Source organism: Eucyclogobius newberryi, unplaced genomic scaffold, assembly GCF_026437365.1.
Source record: "Eucyclogobius newberryi isolate DKJ021-1_F unplaced genomic scaffold, fEucNew1.0.hap1 SCAF_11, whole genome shotgun sequence".
Taxonomy (NCBI): Eukaryota; Metazoa; Chordata; class Actinopteri; order Gobiiformes; family Gobiidae; genus Eucyclogobius; species Eucyclogobius newberryi.
The window spans coordinates 18,455,482-18,478,130 of NW_027315735.1; the positions used below are offsets into that span (position 1 = coordinate 18,455,482).

At 40.7% G+C, this 22,649-nt stretch overlaps 1 protein-coding gene across 2 annotated transcripts in view; it reads left to right on the forward strand.

Moving 5' to 3' along the window:
- The first annotated feature begins 5,926 nt into the window (after nucleotides 1–5,926).
- The window catches only part of drp2 (dystrophin related protein 2), a 108,039-nt gene continuing 91,316 nt past the window's right edge, over nucleotides 5,927–22,649 (forward strand). For both annotated transcript variants that reach the window (XM_072436753.1, XM_072436771.1), the window contains exon 1: nucleotides 5,927–6,104. The gene's annotated coding sequence lies outside the window, so the exon portion shown is untranslated. The remainder of the gene's footprint in view (nucleotides 6,105–22,649) is intronic.

The following is a 22,649-nucleotide window of genomic DNA, read 5'->3' on the forward strand; positions in this document are numbered from 1 at the left end:
ATTCTTATGTTAAATCAGAGCCACAGGGAGAACAATACACTGCACTACACATTATACACACATAAAAACTAATAATGACCATTAACATAGCAGAAATGATAGTGTAGTTGGATCTGTTTCCATGGACACGGCCTTGGTGAGGTTATGGGCCACATATTTAATGAATGACAGAGGCAGCTTGACCATTTTGGGCTGTTCTACAGTAAAGAGCTGATGATGGATGTACTATAGCTGTACAGCTGATGGCTATGTGATAAATACTTTATAATACCTGAATCTTGAGTGCCCAGTGAAATACTTCAGAGAAATACCATACTTCAACCATACCACCAAGTTTAAAAGAAAAAAAAAATCTGAAATATGATGTTATAATGGTATGAGGGAATTAGCTACCGTAAATTGAACTATGTGGTTATATAGGATGCCTTAAAATGCATGAATGATAAATGGAATGCTTCCTATAACAAAATGTATATGAACATTCAAATACAGGTTGATGTTATTACTGATAATTGCTCAGTATAATGCCCTTATGAAAAAGCACAAATATTTTGTATTCCCCACCAACATATACCTCCCTGTGTGTGTCAATATAAAACTGCTAATCAAACCTTGTTAAATGCTAAAAAAACAAGGCTAAATAATAAATGCCAAGGTGCTTAAGAGGCACTGCCTGATACTCAAACTCCATAATAACTAAACCAACAGTACACAGATGCTGCTCAAGGGACCTGGTTTATTGAATGATTAATAAAAGGCCAAAAGCAAAGTCCTTGGTAACACTGTGTTTACAGAGTTTTAGTGAATGCATCCATGTGAAGCTCAATGCACCTGACACTTCCTTTGTTTGCTCCTCTATTAGCAACAAAGCAGATACACCCTTTTGCATTTAGAGTAGTGAGTTGTACAGCTTTGGGAAACTAAATATACCTTGCATGGGCCTCTGAAGTAGAACTCTCTGAATAAGTGTCCTAATAAAATCAAGGTAGCATTCCTGTAGGTTATCATGGCAGATAAAGCGCTAATGTGCAATTCTTTAGTTATCTGGGCTTGGCGCTGACACAAACACTGCATCTGTTTTTTTTACTCATGGCTAGATACACTTAAACATTAAGATACTCAACAGAAATAAAACATTATGGTTTTATGTAACTTTTCTGGGTGTTCGACCGTCACTGGCAGATTGAATTGCTCTGCCTGAAATGTTCCGCAGGATGGCATTAAACTTATCTATCTTGCATTAGGTGTTTTTATTGCAAATACGTTCGCACTAGGTCCTAGTCCTAGCACCAAATCAAGCGCTACTGCAGCCAAGTCTACAGCACTGCTTACTCTGTTTGTATCCTTATTTTACTACAACTACAACTCTTAGAATACAAATTAAACAAAACATTACCAGGTGTTACAGTGTAAAAAAACAGTGAAATGCTGTATTTGTACTCTGTCTGATGGATCGGGTCTCAGTCTTGCATTCGCCACCTTCAGTTCCTCTCCTTCACAGCAGCTGGGGTTCATTGTGGTTTTATGGTGTCTTTCCCTGGAGTAGATCAGTTCTGTGGTTGTGGTTTTCATTTGTGTTTCCTGTCAGCCCATGTGAAGATGGCGCTACGCTGCGGCTTGGTGAGGATTGCCTTTGAAACTACTCGTTGTATATTGCTGCAGTGTTTTATTGTGGGCTACATGGATTGTTTTGTCACACTTGACTGTGACCATTGACCACACTCACATTTACCTAGCTCATGATCTAGTGTCATTATCTAGCCTGGCATCCAGACTGATGATTTAGTGTGGTCTCTCTACCTTCTCCTCCGTGTCTCAGGCTAAAGTCAAATGTGCAAGAGCCGTACAATCAGGTTTCCGTGACACTTGGGATGATCATTTTTTCTTAATGTGGCAAGGTGAGGGGGGTTACGCCATTTACATTCATAGTTTATCTTAGGAGATGGATTAAAAGCACCAACAACGCCACCTGGGATAGGCCCAGGACCGAAATTAAAGTGAAGGACACGCGGGTTTGTTATTGGCAGACAGACACTTGGTTCAGTTTATACAACATTTAATTGTCTTTTCAGTCAAAATGTACAGTACGCAATATACATTCACAAACGCCAGGTGCAGGACTGCCACATCAGACAGTACAATCACAGGAAATAAAACAATGTATAAGAAAGAGACAAGACAAGACAGCAGTCCGTCCTCAGTGCTGTAGCTCCACGCAGCTGCTCCATTGATCTCCCAGTTACCTATGGACAGTATTATTAGTACAACACCCCCTTTATGTGGGATCTAAGTGACCGGACAACATGTACCACTTTCCTGACGCACCACGACTCAATCCACGAAGGAGCGTCCTTTTATAAGCGCCCCCTGTCAGTAGAAGATGGCAGGCGCGCACTGCCACATTAATATTGTGTCAAGTGTTGTTTTTTATTTGTAGAGCACAATTGTGTGGTCAAAACACGTAGTCTTTTGTGACCAGGCAAGTCATGAGGCCTGGGTCTACAGGCGTGTAAAAGGGTGTATTGCAATCTCTTCTAAAATGCATACATCTTTATGGAAACGTTTTTTTTGCACCCCTTTAAAACTTTCTCCCTCAGTTATTTTTGTCTGGACCCGACCCTGAATGTCTTCCTCTATTACAACATTAAAGTAGTTTTCATATGGATATAGTTAATTACAGATCTAAATTTATGCCTGATCACTGTCACTTTACATGACCGTATGTATTAAGTACATGCAGTATAAAGTATGAAGACTTTTTTCAGAGTTAATGCCTTGAGGATGTTTTCCTTTTTTGGAGAAAAATCAGCTTCCTTAAAATACACCCGTTTTGCTTTTACATCTGTCATGTTAGTCATATTCAACTGCAGCATTCTCAATTAGAGCAATGCATTTCCCTGTCATTCATTGTACACGTGTAAACACAGAGGCAGGAGCACCTCTGACATGGGAGCTCTGCTCCTAATGTCAGACAGCAACAGGAAGACAATAACACTCATATAAAAACTATAATGTGAATTATGAATACCTCTTTACCACTCTGAAAATACTTCTCCTCATTCCCTTACTGCTGGCTGCTTTCTGCCAGCTTGGCATTAAACTTTTATATGTGTTTTGAACTGTTAGGGAGTGCTCTCTTTAGCTGTCAACCTCTGCACTGCACCCCTCTAGATTTATTGGCTATGTGACGCTCCGTATTTCTCAGCAGGCCTGGTTACCGGGGGCTTGGGTGGTGCGTATCAAAGTGGATTTTACACGCTTACAGTGGTGGCTAATGGTCTTAATGTGAGGTGCTTTTGATGGCCCCAAATCAAGAGTTATCACGGCTGCAGGACCCCTGGCGAGGATAGAGAGATGCTTTGTACTGTTGTGTTGTGGCGGAGCAGCCAATGGGTTCTGAAGGAGAAGAGCCTGACACTTATTGGCATTCAGCCGACGTGGCCCCGGCCCTCAAGCCTCCCAGCTCCCACTGTCCCCGGGTGCCTATCCAAGCCCAGTGTGCTGCCGTCAGCTGATAATAAACAGACACTCATTGGGCCACAGTCACTGGGCTACACCAGCCAGTGTCTGTGCCAGGGCTTGGAGGCAGTCTTTACTTTGTGTTCAGCGTCATGCCGTTCAAACCGCTACCATTAATGGCTTTGAAAGTGTGAATGTCACTCAAGTAGGAACATGGCTCTGGATGCAAGCTTTTCAATGTATCTACCACACACGGAGCCTTTTTTTACTTTCTAATAAAAGTAAGAAAGTGCTTAGTTATCTAGTACTCACAGGGAAGTACTTGTTGGATAATTTGTCATGGCCAAGTGGTCAAATTAGTTTTTTTTAGTGTTGCACTGTTTGCAAATATTGGACGGGGCTTAGTAAATCCCCACAGGATGTTTTGGGCAGTGGCGTCCTGTTTTCCTTCAGAACAATCTACCTGGCCGTCAAAACTGCCGTGAACAAAATAAATGGATACCTTTGGAATATACTTCTGGCAGCGCAGAAGAAGACCATGACATTTGTAAAATGGAAAAATGACCTTCAGACTAAATCTGAAAATGGTCTTATTTGACATACTAAGGCCAAATTAAATAAATAGCGTATTTCCGGTAACAATGAAAAAAAATGCTTGTTGGTAGGTTGGATTTATTTTAATTTTTTTTCAAATCCTCGCACGTTTTCTTTTCTCTGAAGTGAGCACTTCGCATTTAAGTGGCTTTATTGGTTTGCAGATATTGAATAAATTAAGAAAAGAGCCATTAGCAGACAACAGAGCGGGCGACGCTCTGTTGCCCGCTCTGTTGCAGTGCCCTGCGCCGTGGTCCGCTGTGTGGTCCACGTTGTTGCCCTGCGCGCGTGTTCGATGAGCTGTAGATCCACTCGTCCCCAAAAAGTTTTCCAAAGCACCATTGGAGTCTCGTTGACCAAATGGATCACTTGCTAATAGGCATTCCCAGCAGTAGTTGGAACTTTGAAAGCTGTGAACAAACCCGTGACAGGCGCTAGTGTCGGCGTTGCACTATTTTTCTTATTGTCACTACGTGATATGAGCACTTTTCGACCGTCACGCAAAATCTCTTCACCGCTGCTACTCCGGGCGTGCCTGTCGCCACGGCCATCGCTGCCAGTCTGCACGCTGAGCAAATATGAGCATCTACGCTGGTTGCATCTGCAAACGGATGGATGCGCCCATAGGTAAAACGAAACCTATCAAAAGTGCAGCGATTTTCATATCTTTCGATCCCCACAGATGATTTTTTTCCCGCAGCTTTTGGATTCGATCACACAATTTGACATTCTCGAAACGTACGGCCAGTAAATATGCAATAAAATATTTAAGGTCAGGTTTTTTTTATTTTGAAATTCAGGTCGGTCGGGTTACCGGAAACGCCTAAATGGGACATTTAATTAAAAAAACAAAAAACACTCACACACACTTGTGTTGGTAACCTGGCTCATATCACATTGATCTGTGTCTCAGTCAGAACTGAGTTCTTCACATGAATCTGGGAACGCTCTCGCCAAAAGCCGTCACATACATATTACTGAAAAACAGAATGGTCCATATTTATCCTAAAATAGACTGAAGTACAGCTGTCATCACCGCCATGTTTGTTTTGGTTCAGGTTATTTTGACGTCCGCCCAAACCACAATGCTGCTCTGTGATTGGTTCCAATCCTGCCTGTGGGCTCCAAATGCCATATGATTGGCCCGTTTACTGGTGCGGTCTGCAAACGAATCAACGGGAGCTTAACAAGATGAATACTCAAGAATTTGCGAACTCACAAAAATCGCAATAATTAATCTCATTGGTAACGTTAGGTGTAGTTGGCGGCACAGTGGTCCTGCAAGAAGGTCCTGGGTTTGATTCCCGGTCGGCGTTTGCATGTTCTCCTCATGTCTGCCTTAGTTGTACAATAGACTCGTCCCCTCGAGGACCAGGACTCCTCTGAAACAGAGATTTTATATCTCAATAATAAAGGTCAATAAATAATATAATATAATAATCATGTTTTTTTTGGGGGCCAATGGTTAAAGGAGCATCGGAAAGGACATCTGAAAATAATCTAAAATGGTTGCATGTTATTGTATGAAATTCACATCAATCAGAAATTTTACCAAGAACATTTAAATTGATTTTTTGGCTGGAATTCAGATTCACCAATCACTGTCAGAATATGAAAATGAAATAAAACTTTGACATCTTGTATGCTGTCTGCTTTCAGAAAAGCACAATTTGTTCTGCCAAGTGCGAAATTTAACTTTCATATTCCTTAAAAGATGTTTTTAAAAGTTATCACAAAATCTCAGACTTTTTCAGCATTTATAATCACACGTCCTGAACGTGAAAATGTAATTAATGTGGGGTAATCAGGTAATGAAAGCAAATCTGTTTATACCACTCACCTTCTGAAACATACATCTCTTTCTTGCAGATTTCCCTTTGTGTGAGAAGATCGCTGCTTTGGCTGTTCACGCCCAGAGTCCTCTCCCGCAGCTCACCCCCCTCAGCCTCTCCGCCTCCCCTCCTCTGGGACAGGGGCTGCCACAGAAGCATTGGCTCGTTTCCAGGGAGGCTCTGATCCTGCAGCCACTTCAATCACGACTTCACCGCTGGGTAAAGTGCAGACAATACAATACATGTCTGTCTGTTTTTAAAAATTTGTTAAGACAGAGTGCTTTCTATTTTAGGCTTTTGTTGTTTTACGCTCATTTTGCTGCGTCTTTGGGCATTCATGTGTTTCGTGGAGAAAAGACATTTGTCTAGCCAAGCGTGCAGCATACTCAAATGAAGTTGCCTGAGGGTTCAAATGAGATTATTTTGGAGTTGGTAACGTCAGTGTTTTTGTGGCGCTCTGGCTGTGTCAAACTCCACAACTACTTTTTTTTAACATAATTCTGTCACTCAAGCAAAGAAAGGTCCAGATTGTCAGTCTTGCCACATTGGCCATACTTCACTAACATACTTCTGCAGTTTTTCTCTCAAGTAACATTCAAGCTATAGTTTGGTGACATTCAGATTAATGGTACTTTTAGTAGAATTTTAGTGTATGTTTGAAGCAAACCAGTGTCCTCGACGGACCAGCCCATATAAAAGGAGAATGTTGCATCAGTAAAGGGCAAGAAAAATGTGCAATACGAGAGAAAGAAAGAGGAAGAAAATAAGAAAAGCTAGTTTTGAAGTTGCATACATAGCAGAATTACTTTTGGATAGTAACAGCATATTATTGGTGATTTGAGTTACATTTTCACTTCTTTTCTTACTGTAACAATTACAAAATGTTTTAGCTTTATATTATTTGTGTAGATGTTATCAATTCTACTCTTGTTGCCATTATTGCCCTAAGTTTGTGTAAATCTTTGCTTATGGCCATAACTATTCACATAGTAGAACATTCAAACATTGGTAAGTCGGGTGAAGCGTCTTGCTCAAGGGCAGAACAAATATATGCTCCGGTTGGAGGCAGGATCAAACCCCCAACCATTTGGTTTGGGTGCACATACTCTACCACTAAGCCTGTTGCTTCTTGGGTTGGATTACATTTTGTTCTAGCACATTTTCTTGCAAACAATATTAGTATTTTTTTTTTGTGAACCATAGGGCTTTTGCAGCCACGTTATACATTATAAATTATACATATAAGTAATAAACTCTTGTCCCTACTGTAATAAATCATAATTTTGTAATTATTTTATGTGTAATATAGTATTATTACATAAAGCTGCATTATTACAAAATGTGGACAGGGCTTTACTTACTGATATATTAGTAGATTATCAGTACTGGATATAGATTTCACAGATGTATTGTCCTCCACCTCATATGAATGCATTTTTGTACTTACATTTTGTACTGTCTGCCTTATCCATTTTTAGAACTTTTCTTTTGAGCACTTCTGTCTACAGCCTTGTTTAACACGCCTGGAATCACCTTTTCATCAGTTTGTCTACTTCCTGCATGAATCACCCACATGAGCTAGTGACTCTTTCTGTTTGTTTCTGTTGCTTTTCTAGCCTCCGGTGCATTTCGTTACTGTGTCCGCCCACTCCCCGCTCCTCACGCTTAAATAAATGCATCCAGGGCTTTTTGTGCAGCGACTGTCATTTAGGTGTATTTGACCCTTTTAGCCAATTCAATCACTATCTACCCACGAGTAATATCCTTTGCCCGGCCTTAGCGCCGACTCAAGATTACTCAGCTACAGACAAGCGTCACATCACAAGAAAGACCCGCAACTTCAAGCGGGTTAAAGAAGGTCATAAACACTTGCTGTAAGACACAATCACTTATAAGGACCAGACCCGTATCCAAATTGTGGAAGTGTCGAGGGAAATTAGCCTCAAAAGCTATAGCGCGAACTCCGCCAACTGTTGTGCCATAAGGGAACACGGTGTCTCGCCACAACTGCAGCGTATAAACAGATCTGGTTTGAAGTTGCAGTCTGTCAAAGTGTTATCTCGCTCCAAGAGATCTGGGCAGGGTTTACTATGCTGTGGCAGCCAGAGATTGGGCTTCCATCACTTTTTCAGCTGCTCTTATCTGAAGGCTATGACTGGATTTGTATTGTTTTGATAAAGGCCATGTTACGTCTGAAAGTTTAGTCAATAAAAATACTGCTTCTGATTCCTTTGGCTACTTTTATTAGCGGTGGGGTACCTGCGCTTCCCTTTATAGAGTGTTTTGCAATAGCAGCATTTATTTATCGCAAACCAAAGAACCATAAGCTATGATTGCCTGAGCGTTGGCGGTCCACCTCTGCTTCACTTTCCCGTGTGAAAAACGCTGTTCTTAAGCTGTGCACCTAAAATTCCTGCATAGTAGCAATGTGCCAACGTTTTGTGAGAGCGAGGAAGTAGTTAGATCATTTTAAATTCCTACTTCTTCCTTTTGCGGTTAGAAAATCTAGTAATATAGCTCTCACCATGAGGACTCGCTGTACATGAAGGTATGGCTCGGTTCACTTCCAGCATCCACCTTTCTGAGTGTTTTTTGTGATAATATCCATGGTTTTGTGTCCCAAATATGTGGGGAAAGAGATAATCTGCTACTCACTTTATGCTTGTCTGTGTGGTCATGAATTATGTCTGATTAGCATTTATATTTGTTACGTATTCTTTGCGTGCACATTATGTTAGTTGTTCACATCACATTCAGCATAACATGAATAGCTGTCTGCAACATGTTTCCCCCAGTGTCATCTCCTATTCTCCATTGCCCTCAACCCTAGAAACGCTGTTCCGTATGCATTACCATGACATTTGAATAATAACAGTTAATATAATGATTGCACGCTTCATTGCAAGAGCATACCCACATCAAATACTGGTCATGGCTTTCATATAGGAGGAAACAAATATGAAGTCAGCTAGAAATATCTAAATTACAGTCAATAAAAACAACACAATCTGCTTCTTATAAATCAGAAAACGATAACAATCACTCTGGTAACATGCAGCACAATTAAATCAGCAGTATTGTCCAAGTACAAGGTGGTTTGAACCTGTCCAAATGTTCTGCCTTTGACTTTACATCTATGCCCTTTAAAACTATGAAAAATAAAGCCTACTATATCAGTTTTGTGTCTTTTCATCTGGTGTTGTGCCAGCTTTTTTTTTGCTGTTTGCTGAAATACCGGTACTTTAGCTGCAGATTGAAAAAAAGAAACCATGACAAATACGCCTGTGAATGCATGTGTTTTATTACCCATACTTAAAATGGCATTGATCTTCTGCAGCTCTGTTCACCAGGCGCAGCCCACCGAATTACACCAAAGTGCATCAGTCAGCTGTGTCACCCTCCGCGGATATACTACTTTGACTGACTGAGGATAAGTACTTCACATTACCGCACTTCAAACAATGGGAAGACTCCCTTTAACATCCTGCTTCTGTCTCTGAGCTCCACTAATCTGTGTTCAAGACAGCTTACCCCTTTGCCCACCCCAAACGTCCCAAAGAGCCCGCAGTGTCAGAAAGCCTCTTTAGTTCCACGTCACGTCCACTGACTTCTCTGCCACGGCTCTTTCTAATCTCATTCATCTCTAGTTGTTCTGCGTTCTGTGTGGACGTGGGTTACAAGTGTGCCTGGAGGAGTGGGTGATTACTCTTTAACATTTACCCAAGTATAATTTTGAAGAAACTGAACTTCACAGAGATGTTCAAGAATTCACTAGTGTAATTTCCCGCTGCCCGGACTTTTGTCCAGTGTCTGATTAAAGGGATCTATTAAGCTCCTGGGCACGTAAAACACATAACAAGATGGTTATAACCCACTTATTTCTGTCCAAATCAAACATTCTGTGAGGAATCAAGATCAGTTTATTTTTTTTTACTTTAACTTTATTACATCTCCCTAAATTTTTTGGTAACAACAAATACTCAATTTACTGCCAGTTCACCCCTTCAGCAGATGCTTTACTCCTTGTATTTACCAAAGAATATCTAGACGGGGTTTTGTAGTCTGATTTTTCTTTGTGCACCACTTAAAGGTTGAATGGACGATTTTTTTGGCCCAAATTTTAGTCTTATTTCCTCGTGGCGTGGACTGCCGATTAGTCCTGCCACGTATCAATCATAAAACGCACCTACCGCTCACCTGCAGCCGCGTGCGGTTCGTCCCCCGAGAGCAGCATGTTTCTGCGTGTCTAAGCGCATTGATCTATCATAATATAGTTCCCTCAGTGTACGGGACAAAATGAAGACGGAGAAAGACAGTTCGAGTTGACTCATAAAAGACGGAAATCTGCGGGAGACGAGCAATGCGATGCGATCCGTCGCGCTAATAAACAAACGCACGTGTGTGTTGTATCAGTCCACACGGGGGAGTGCGCATGCGCACTTCCGCCTGCGTTCTCAAATCGCCGAAAAAATCGTCCATTGCGCCTTTAATTAGAGTAAATCTGACATCAGAGACTAAAAACTACAGCGTCTCAGCTTTACAAGGAGTCCAGCCATTTGTTTATACTCCAAAGGTTTCAAAAACAGCTTCAGTTTTAATTGGGGGTTATTGTATCCATGCAATTTTGCGAGAATCAGATGGAATGATCAGGGGTTTGAAGTCACACTCCTACTCGATCTACCCACCGCCTGGTGATGTCATCATAGACTTTTTCACACTTTTTATTGCTTTTTATCTATTCAAAATGTGTATTCGTTATCTGAAGTCTATAGGAAGTTTGAGCGAAGGAGCATGAGGTTGAAGCAGCACCGGGAACACAGAGTTTGCTGTAATGAAGTGTGTTATCTTAAGTTCAGGACCACACCCCTTTCACGCCCCTTGTTGCAGCTACACTATTTAAGCATCCAAGTCACACACATCAGCGTTCGTGACTTCGTGCCCTTCCCTCCCAACCTCTTTCTAACTATTCTAATTTATGTCCTAGATGGGGGTATCGCCAGAAGCCCCAAAATGGCATCCATTTCTGTACATTTGTGTTGTTCATGTTTCTCGTATGCCAAGAAACACTTTGCATTGTAGCGGGGGGCGTGGTCCTTGTTAGTGAAACCTTCTTTAAATGGAATAGCTCAAAGGTGGCGAAAAAAACACATCATTTCTCAAATGTTTAGCTTTACAATAAAGTAAATCTCCCCTGTCCCTTTTTACAATCTAATACTTAGGGATTATGACTGGACTGAGGAATAGAGCTGACTGTAGTATTTGTTTTGGGAACATAGATTAAGCCTCCGTGTGTTCAGGAGGAAATAGCCCGTCATTTGTCTCTTAAAGCCCTGTTGGACTGTATAGTTGGGCCGTGTGGTTGTTTATGTTTCTGCATCTCAATGTTTCAATGTTATTCGAGGAAACGGGAATTTATGTGCAGAGACAGGCCTCGTGGTGACGTGTGGGTCAGGGCCATGATAATAGATGGTGGTAGAGAGGGGCTGTAGATGTGGGTACTGCATGCAAATCTATAGCTCCATACAATCACGCAAACCACCCCGTGTGCACTGTAAAAATTAAATCCACGTCAGCAGGCAGCCATTCACATAAGATTAATAGGAGCTGACATTTGCTTGGTTGGAGACAGATGCTCTACAGTCCCCACTTCTACATGTCTGGTCCAAATTGCATTTCATCTGCTTCTGAAGACATTTCCCTCACGGCCTGCTTCCACGATGCATTTTAGGTTGGATTTAATGATATTGTTATTGGCCAGTGTGAGGGAGCCATTGTTTGGATATAACGCTTGTTGTTACTGGAGGCATTTAAATGCTTTCTCCTCAGTGGACAGATTGCTGTTAATGTTGTGTAGGCAGCTTATAATCACTGCCTGTAACTGGACAATATAAAGGATATTGGGGTTGCTGTAAATTTCCACTTAGTTTTGCGTGATTAAAGCGATTGACTTTGGAATTGAGCTTGCATACTGGTGTATGCTAATGTTTAATGTGTGAGAATAGAATAGAATGGATAGGTGCTAAATGGAACTAAAAGATGTGTCACTCTCTTGTCAATGAACAATGTGTTTGGGAACAATTACTTTAGATACTCCCACGTGCGACACATCCTTCTGCATCCTTCAGAACAAATCATAACACTTAACATTTTAACTTAATTTGCTTAGCACTGCTAACTAAATAACATATGTGACAGCTCTCATATTAAACTTTTTTTTAATGCAAATTGTAGCCAGATAATTGTCTCCTGGCCAATACAATAGATAAGGGATAAGGGCATAACAAAGCTCTGCAGGTTTAGTGCGATTGTATTATGAATGATCAAATCTATAGCGAAACATAATTAGATGGAATAAATGTTGCATTTGAAAGGAAATCATAAACCTTTTCACATTTTCAACAGGGTCAAAACAAGACAGCTTCAGTAAAGTTTCCCCTTAATTGTGTTTAAAAGGAACTCAAACAAAATGATATATTTTACTCCCAATAAAGAGCCTTCACCTGATTTATTGCAGTGTAATTGAGCACAATTTGTTTTGCTCCAGTACAAATCTGTTGTAAAAGCAGCTATTCGTATCAAACTGAGACAACAACAACATTACAGAGCATTATATTCGCTAAAACCCAGGAAGTCCGCTGTACTCCTGCTAGTTGTTGTTAGCTTTATTGTGACGGTAAAACTCGCTCCGGCTTCTGTAAGTTTTGAAAAGCGCTTATAAACTCATTGCAGTGAGTAATTAGGAGGCTAGGAATACAAAAGAAAGTTAGATCTTCTTTTGGACTGCAGCAAATTGCTTTTCATGTTTTATAAGAGAAATTAGGCACAGCGCCTTTAGCGAGAGCAAATACAATTCCTGCTTGTTTTTATCATTCAAATGAGCACGCTACATGAGAAACTGCTTTCTTTTTCAATGCTGACAATGCTGAAAGGATTAAATACCGGTATTCAATCCTGCTGCTTTGTCGATCAACTTTAAATTATTATTACTTGAGTTTCGGTTGGTTTGATTTGACGGATGATTGTATTATTTGACATAGTAGCTTCAGCGCACACTCGGATTGAATGACACGGATGTGATTTTGACACATTTTGCACTTTACAAACACGTGTAATGTGCAGTGGAATAATGTGCGGCTCGTGCTCTGTGGAAGTGGGTTACAGAGATATCACTTATACATAAGCTTTGAGAGTCACAGAGAGAATGAGTTGATCACGTTCTGTATGTGCAAGTGCGGAGAGAACAGGTCGCACCAAACATATAGAACATCAGAGTTATTATAAACAATTTCACATTTTTTCCTTTGTTTTCCTTGATGTTCTGCACCAACTAGGTCACTTACAAGGTGCACTGAATACCCCCCGAAATGAGTGTGTTTCAGTAGTTCAATTTGAGGTGAATAGCACATATTATGTAAATTTAGCACTGCCGGAAATATAGATTTAAGTGATAATTAAAATGATTATATAACTGTACATTTTTAACCATGAGGAAACTACAAATAGAGTCTTGGCGCCAGATGGCACCAGAAATGTGTCTTTTAGCGGTGAGAGAAACGGGAACATACGGAAGAAACCAACACAGAGACATTCCACAGACACGCCGCACTTTCATGCTTTGGGGCTGAAGCGTCAGTCACAATATATTTTTTCTTTCCTCTTTGGTTATGTGGCATTACTACTACTAGTACTAGTACTTACTACTATACTATATATGTTTTAAACTAATTTACATTAAATAAAAATAAAGAAAATAAAACCAACAACGCCACCGGGCTTACACCCGGAAAACTAACTAAAAGGACATACAGATTCGTTCTTGACTATTCAGAGGCAGATTCCAGTTTCATGACATGTAATTTATTCAACAGGCAGGGCCGGCCCAGCCTATAAGCGAACTAAGTAGCCGCGTAGGGCCCCGAGGCGTTAATAGGGCCCCCAATCTGGCAACCCGTCTTATGCGAAGTGCAAGCGCAGCGTGCGCAACTAGTGTAGTAGCGCTGCTGGCGCGGCAGCGCACACAGCGGTAACATATAACGCACAAACCGCATTTATTTGTAATGACAATCTGGCAACCAAGACACCAAACCTGCGCTGATTGGGCAACTTCATTGTGCGCGATCAGAACGAGAGCAAAACATAAACACAACAGAACGTGGTCCTCATGTCCAGAGGAATATATCCCCCCGATGCCGAAAAACGAAAGAAGAAACTTCTTGACGATGTAAAGAAACTGCAAACTCAACAACACTCTCCAGGTATTGAACTTATCTCACAAAGAGACGGTTAATTCTGCTGTTTGAAACAACACGATTCTGTCACGTTAGTTCGATCAGGCTGGAGGCGACGAGAGCTCTGCCCCGCACACAATAATGTGTCTGAATGAAAGATAATAAGCTTCACATTTACACCAGCGTAGTGTTGGCTGCAGGTGAGGCCGGTGAGGGGCGTCTGTGCCCCGGGTCACTAAGAGGCGGAGATCCGGTTCGGACGAGCGCCGTCTTGTCCAGAACCTCTGATGTGAAACTTTGGAGTGAACAGTGTGCGGCCCCTGTCCCGGGCCCCTGTGCAGCCTCAGTTAGAGATGAGCGGTTTGAGTTTGCGTCCCTCTCTCTCACATCACCATGTTGTTGTTGTTGTTGGTGTTTTATGGCGGTTGGCATCCGAGTGTTGCATTACCGCCAGACTTTATTCCTTAGACTGTGTGAGATCAATCGTGACTCGTGATGTCTGTTTTACTTTGACTTCTTAAAGTGGAATGAGAGAAACGTAAAGGTTTATGCACGTAAGGTCCATCAGCCAATCACATCGCAGCATTGTTTCATGCAGGAGTCCAGTGTGTGATGTTCTGATCAGAATAAACATTTATATTGTAATTCACTTTTGATAGAGCAACAAAACAATTAAAATGTATTTAAAAAGCATCATTAGACTATTTATTATTTTATTATTACTAATTTATAACAAATTGATAGTGAAAAATAACCAGACATATTATGATTACGTCTGTTATAGAATAATACTATATATTTTTATACAAAAGTGGCAAAGCTGCAGAAACGCAGTCTCTTCACTATAGCTAGGTTTGGACCTTCACTTCTAGTTCTGTTCATTCTCTGGGAATAACATTTTTGCACTGTGTAGTTTTATCAGTGTTAATTTTTAATCAAGCAATGCTTATGCCATTTGTTTAATTTAATATAACTTGTTTTGTCACTTTGGCAAGAAGGAACAGTTGGGGGCTGTAAAAGATAAATTAGTAAGGATAACTATTACTTTTACATTTTCAGTTAAAATGAATCGATTTGACCATAATTATTTTTCATAGCCAATATTGGATTTAGTAATTAAGTACACTAATGTATTAATAACTGGCTTTAGTCATTTTCTCCTGGCACAGTTTCATCACATCATCATTTTATAGCATTACAACCTCGACATTTTACTCTTACTTTAGCCGGCTGGACCACATTAAAATGCAGCAGAAGACCCAAAAAAGGTCTGAAAATTTCTGGGGGAGAGCCCCCAGACCCCCCTGTCCTGCTAATGTGGCTGTAGACCCTTAATGCCCTCAAATACGCCCAAAAACATATCTGGGAGGTGTGTTATTTGTACAGGGAGTAGAGGTGATGTCAGCGGAATACCAAGTTGCATTGTGGGATTTAAGTTAATATTTGAGCTTGTGAGGTTTTGAGAATAAACTAACTGTCAAACGGATGCCCTGGAGTTTTGGTGCGCTTTGTTTGCATTGAAGAAAGTTCCCATATGTGAATTGTTTACTGACAATGGCAATAAAACTGATTCTGATGACGTGGTGAGGGGCCCCCAAAAATGTTTTCGCTTAGGGCCCCCTGAAGGCTTGGGCCGGCCCTGTCAACAGGCTATTAATTTAATAAATACTTTGACAACACAGGCTCAGGTAACAACACAGTTCGTATCACAGTTCTTTATGCGTGGATGTATATAGTCTTTTAAGAGTCCAGTGGATCTGGACAACACAGGGCACAGACATCCATATCAACAGAGGGCAGGGCACGGCAACGGCTCCAGCGCACACCGCCGCTCCCGAGAGTTTAGGTTACATCACGTTACATCACGTTACATCTGAAAAGAGATCTGGTTAACGCTAACCTGAACACTAGGCTACCGGCATATCACGCTCAGGACGTACCACGTTAGCTGCCCAGGACCACGCGTTGTGGGGCTATGACAGCGAGACCACAACAATCCCGAGTCATCAGAGATCACATCGGAGCGTTAAAAAAGCGGCGCCAGGTGACAGGCCACGCCCCTGAACCACAGAAACCATTTTATGAGTAAAACTACACGATCAAATCGCATTAGCAAAAAGGACAACTACTACCTGGAGAGCGTAGGTACGTGGAGCAACACCCAGACCCAGGAAGTGCTTTGGTCAGAGGATGAATGACAAAACTGATCAATGTTTTATTGGGCAACGGCCCTAATGATTAGCCAATAGGAAGTGGCATGGTCTGTCCGCAGGCCATACTGCCACAGTTATGTTTCTTTGTCGATTTTAAACTTAAACTAACTTCATGGATCCACAGGGGAAATTACTTGGACCCAGTTGCGTAAACATTACAATGTATTAACCAGAGTGAAACGAAATAGAATAAAATAGCAAGATGTTTCAAATAACAAAAATAAGAATATGTACAAGTAGAATATTATAAATGTATATAGGGTAGTAGTCGACTAAGTTCTTGGTCGAATAAAAACATACTTACTGACACCACCACAAGTTCACAGGAATTATAAATACAGTATTTATGCTGAAAACCACTAATAAACTATAGTTTAAATCGGCAGATTAAACTCTTAAACACTTCCAAATCTCAGACTAACTCACTCCAAACCTTCTCCTTTCTGCTCTGGTCCATATCATTGCTTACATATCCAATAAAATAAGTCAACTAATAAGCATTTTTGTCAACTAAGAATCCATCGACCATTTAATCAACTAAAAGACTAAAGGTGCACAGTTTTAATATATCTATAAATATAGCAAGGCACAGTGCAAAGATGAAAATATATATTAGGTTATCTCTGACATAAGATATGTACATTGATTATTATTGTGTAGGTGATTGTATGAGTAACGGGTGAGCACCATTGTTGCTTCAGTGAATATGCGTCTGACACATTGTCATCTCTTCTTTGTGAAAGAAAAGGGATTTGTACTGGACTGTAAATTTGCTGGCAGCTCTGTTCCCTTCTCTGTGCTGCGTGTGCACTTGCTTCATGCCACTATCATGTTACAAACCATTAGTCTTGTGTGTAGCGTTTGCACTTTTCTCTGTCTTCGTGTAGATTGAACAGTTACAGAAGTCAGGAGATGTGTTGACTGTTATTGTTGCTCTTTCTGCATTCTGTGGCTGTTCTCCAAAGGCTCTTATCACCTCTGGAGCTAATCTGGCAGAGCGTTAATTGCGTGGTTCAGGGCCACAAGCTCCTCTGGCTCGTCCTGTGTACCAGCGGCTCAGAATTGCCCTTCATTACAGAGGAGGTAATCCCTGCTTAGACCAGGGGAGGCAGGACTACATCCACGCATTCATTAATCTGAGCAGCAGCATTTGTCAACCTTGACATCCAAGTAATGTTTACATATTAGTAAGTAAGTGGAAGTGTTACTCTTGTTTAATTAGTAAACTTAAAGTAGTCCCAGAGTGCTTATTTAGAAAGGAGGAAAAGATATATAGCAAGGTGTGATATTTAAACAGACGTGTATAAATGGTCGGAAGATGGATGGTGATATAAAGCTGAAAATGCAAGAATTTTTCTTTCAGAACCAAAAGTCCCTGCTCACTGTTGAGCTCCAGTGAAAAGATTGTATTAGGACTGTGCTTAGTCTAGAATATAAAAATCATTCCACGTTTGCAAGTAACAAATGTTGGAACATTTTTCTTAAGTAAATTAACTTCACATAAATTCAAGTTGATGATCTTTCTGTTGGCCCTGTGTTCAAATATTTTTCGGTATAAATAAAGTTGAAGTATACAATATAAATAGGTATTTCTTTTTGTACAGTCAAGGTTGTGACGGTCGTCCTCCTGCACTTGTCCACGCTGTGCAGAACTCCAACTGGCTGAGTCATAAATTACCCAGCGTTTGGCGGGCAACATCTCACCTTGACTTGCTGAATGCCTCAGCGCACGAGTGAAAGATTGCATGTAAATAACTGGCTGCAAAACAGGTAAATTGCCTTTCAGTTCTGTCTTCACATTGTCAGCAGAAATATATGGCGAGGCAATTTCCTCTGCGTCTATGAAGGATGACGAGACACATCCGAGCATCAAACTGGAAATGCAGATCATGGCGAGGCGGCAATGTGGCTTTGAGAAGCAGAAACAGAAGAAATGTTTGCATGTGCAATGACAGCGGGAGTTATGTGGCCTTGTGAAATTGAACAAACAAGTTAATAAAATCTCCCAGCTATTCGTTACCCCAGAGTGGGCGCGAGTTGACAAGCGTGCTCTGAAATGTGTCCCGCTGCTTGTTATTTGTGGACGACAAGTTGGACCCGAAGGCTTTAGGCCAAAACACATAACCCCCCGCCGGTGCTCAAATCTCAGGATGATTTGGACTTATTTATGAATGAATCCAGTCAGTTACTCTGCCGCACGGGTCCAGTTGTGGAGAGCAGAGGTCAGGTGGTGGTGATGGGTGGAGGGGGCAGACGAAGTGAGCTGCTGTGATTGAGAGGGCTGTCACACCTGCGGTCGCAGACTCACGCTCTCCTCCTGGGCATGAATAATGTACATGTAAGCTTGAGTGATGGGCGGGGTAATAATAGCAGGCGGAGTGGCACGAGCACACACCCAGTGACAGTCAATGTCTTAACCACACATCAGCGACACACCAGCAGCACAGACACAGACTGCTATGTGGCAATATGCACTTGTATCCAAAGTGTGAATTAATCGAATGTTAAGAGCCACATGAACACATTCAGAATTGTGTGCGTCTAAACTTTTGAGTAGTGATGAATTGAATGATGAAAATGTGGGCTTCCAGAGTGCGCTAAACAGCCAGATCAATTCATCTTTGCCCCTAAACCAGTCCAACTGCCGATTTGGTGCAAGTGGCGGCGCTTCAAGGTTGTAATTTAGCATCAACACCAAAACTTTGCAGCTATAATTGCTTATAAAAAATGGCTATCATATATAACCACCTTTTTGGCAAACAGAGAAGCCACAACTCATTTATGTTGCTGCAAACTGCATTGCTCACTAGTTATTTGCTCTCCGCAGCACAAGTAAACACAAGGAAGCGCTGGTAGTTTTCACTTTCATTTTAACACATGAAAGTCCGCAGTGGAGGAGCTATAGTTATGTCTGCTCCTGTTTGTATCAGACTGCGCCGTTACATGCTGCAGGAACATGACTACACATGGTAAATGTTCTGTATATGAACCGGTTTGGATCAAATTGCCAAGCTTTTCCATCAGAATGAAAAGGTTTGTTCATTTGTCATGAGCTGAGACTTGAAAGTTGAATGTGATGAGCTGACATTTTTACAGAAGGACTTTGTTTGGTCATCACTTTTAAGGTAAATCATTTTTTGATAAGATGACACCAAAACTATTTGACTTTTGACTTGACGAATGAACAGAAAATATTGAACAAGAAGAAAACTGTTGGTTTGGAACTAAAGCAAGGGGGCGTGGTCTGTCCTGTCCAATGATATCTGCTCCATATGTCAAAGTGATCTTCGTTTATTTTCACCCATTTTCCCCGCTGTTCTATTTGACATAGGCCTATTGAAGAGAGCACTGACATTATAACTTCACCGGTCTGAGAGCTGACATGATGGGATTATTAGTAAATCAGCTATAGCGGCAGGTTGATGATTGCAAAGTCTGTCAGCTGGAAAGCAGACAAAGGAACCATTCAGAGGACGATCAGCAGCATGCTCGCTCTGACCCGGTTGGATAAATTGAATAAAAGATGCAGAAAGGGTTTAAGCACGGAGCAGGCGATTGTTTCATTAAAGTGACTGATACAGCTCTCGAAATAAGGCCGTGGGGCTGAACCGTGTCACTCAGTTGGCCGTAAACTGCCATTAATTTGTGAGGAATAGAGCAGAATTAAGTGTGATTCAGCGAAGTAAACCAAGTGTGCAGTGACAGAGCATTTGGGGAGGTCTGATGTGTTTGGCAGCTCACAGGCTCATTATAAGAGTCATCTACACTTCAGTTGGGTTTCTCAGGTTGAAACCAGTAGTGCAAGAAGTGCTCAGTTTTGTAACTTAAAGGCGTAATGGACGATTTTTCGGCGATTTGGGAACGCAGGCGGAAGTGCGCATGCGCACTCCGCCGTGCGGACCGATACAACACACACGTGCGTTTGTTTATTAGCGCGATGGATCGCATCGCATCGCTCGTCTCCCGTAGATTTCCGTCTCTTATGAGACAGCTAAAACAGTCTTTCTCCGTCTTCATTTTGTCCCGTACACTGAGGGAACTATATTATGATAGATCAATGCGCTTGGACACGCAGAAACGTGGGGACGAGCCTGACGCGGCTGCAGGTGAGCGGTAGGTGCGTTTTATGATTGATACGTGGCAGGACAAATCGGCAGTCCACGCCACGAGGAAATAAGACTCAGATTTGGGCCAAAAAATCGTCCATTCAACATTTAAGTAAAAGAACAAACAGGAGCAAACTCAAGTGAAGTTAAAAGTGTGATTTAATTAAAAGTAAAAAAAAAAAACATGAAAAAACAAATCAAAGGGAAGGACATAAATGATGCGGTGAGAGATGTTTAAACATGTATATGTACTGTATGTATATGTGTGTATATATATGTGTACATATATATATATATATATATATATATGTACATATGTATGTGTGTGTATATATATATATATATATATATATATATATGTACATATGTATGTGTGTGTATATATATATATATATATATATATATATATATATATATATATATCTGCGACGAGTTGGCCACTGTCCAGGGTGTACCCCGCCTAAGGCCCGAAGTCACTGGGATAGGCTCCAGTCACCCGCGACCCCGAAAGGGAACAAGCGGTAGAAAATGGATGGATGGATATATATATATATATATATATATATATATATATATATATATATATATATATATATATATACGTATGTATGTGTGTGTATATATATACACAATGACAATGGGTAGTGGTATATGGTGATTGCTATTGTAAAAATATGACTACATCTACATCTACAACATATGGTGAGAATGGTAATAATTATATAAAACATTTTTACTGTGTTTTTCAAACAAACATACACACATACATGTGTTGTCTGTCTTTTGTGTTTTTTTTTTCTTGTTGTCCTACTATTGGTACTGTTTTGTATTTGTAAATTATTTTTAAAAAAGTACCCCTTTAAAAAGAAACATCCAACGTAAAACTGTACTAAAGTAATGATGCATACACATTTTACTTAATCACAGTATTTTTATTTTATTACTTTGTTACTTTCCACCACTGGTTGGAAAACAAAACTGAGAGTCCAAAAGGCTTTTGACAGTAATTATATTTTTCGATTAAGTACAGAGTTACTCAGGAGTTTATCCAGGATCCGGAAAGAAATGATTTCTTACTGGGCATGTTGTATTATAAAAGTCTACTATATTTGTGTTCCATTTCATTCATATGTATTTGTCAATTTGATGCAATGTATCAATGCTAAGGAACCTTCTATAAGCGCTATTGTGCTGGAATTGACTGATGCAGGTTATAAAGAGGTCAGCACTATTCAAAAAAAAAAAAAAGAAGAAGAAAGAACAGAACTCTGAACCAAAGAATTGTGAAATATGACTGTTGAAAAGGAAAGCATTTACAGGCGCTAATACTAAAACAAATCCTCTTTCAGCAAAGTGGGATAATTGCCACTGTTGGGGAAATTTTCCATTAATAACAATTTTCCATAGCAAGTCATCTTCTGTTTTATATCTCTTTGAATCCCTTATCCACCCCATAAGCTTTAAAGTGTTTTCCTAAGCTGTTCAATTTCCTGGAAACCTCCGTCTCCTTCCTTCAGAGACCGTGCATCCTCCACTGGGGCTCGCCCTCTTTGATTACTGCTAAGTTCTTTTCTGCTTATCCTCTCAGTTTTTCCCTATGAAGTATCTCTGGGCTCTGCCGTGCCACATTTCGCCACATTTCCTCTTGCATCTCATGATTTCTCAGCTGAGCGGCAAATATTTGGTGTCTTGATGACAGCATGTGGAGGGCAATGGGAATATTCATGATGTGGAATATGCACCGTTTCTCTGGGAGTCTCACGGTGGCTTTGAAAGAGGGTACAACAGTGCAGATTAGTGGTAAATGAGGCCATGTTTACATTTGTTTTTAGAGGTCACCAAACGAGATGTTCATAAGTTCTCTAATGTGGTCCCTCACTGGAGAGAGATTGTTTTGTGCTCTAGTCTTGGGAATAAACCGCGGTAGATTCAAAACTTTTATCAGTCAATGACCTATACATGCACAAAGCTAATATAAATCCTGTCTTTTTTAACCATGTATGTGTTTGATATGTAGGATTCATAACCGTATATATACACACTGTTCAGCCATACTCTTATTTAGTAACCGCTGACAAACGCATCCAATGAAACCATGTTCTTACTTCTATCTGTAGCTTCTCATTGGATCAAATTAAACCTTGAGGCTATAGTGAGTGTTTTATGATTACAAACTCATTATCGACATCTGTATAACATTTAAAGCAGTAAAGTTAA